Raw genomic sequence first — 381 nt, forward strand, 5'->3', positions numbered from 1 at the left:
ATAGACAGACAGACAGACAGACACAGACAGACAGATAGACAGACAGACAGATAGATGTCAGACAGACACAGACAGACAGATGTCAGACAGACAGACAGACAGACAGATAGATAGATGTCAGACAGACAGACAGACAGACACATAGATAGATGTCAGACAGACAGATAGATATAGACAGACAGACAGACAAACAGATAGATAGATGTCAGACAGACAGACAGATAGATAGATAGATAGATAGACAGACAGACAAACAGATAGATAGATAGATAAATAGATAGAGCGAAAAAAGAAAGAGATAGATAGATAGAAAGAAAGAAAGAGATAGATAGATAGATAGATAGATAGATAGATAGATAGATAGATAGAAAGAAAGAAAGA

The sequence above is a fragment of the Sinocyclocheilus anshuiensis genome, unplaced genomic scaffold (assembly GCF_001515605.1).
Source record: "Sinocyclocheilus anshuiensis isolate Anshui unplaced genomic scaffold, SAMN03320099.WGS_v1.1 scaffold527, whole genome shotgun sequence".
Taxonomy (NCBI): domain Eukaryota; kingdom Metazoa; phylum Chordata; class Actinopteri; order Cypriniformes; family Cyprinidae; genus Sinocyclocheilus; species Sinocyclocheilus anshuiensis.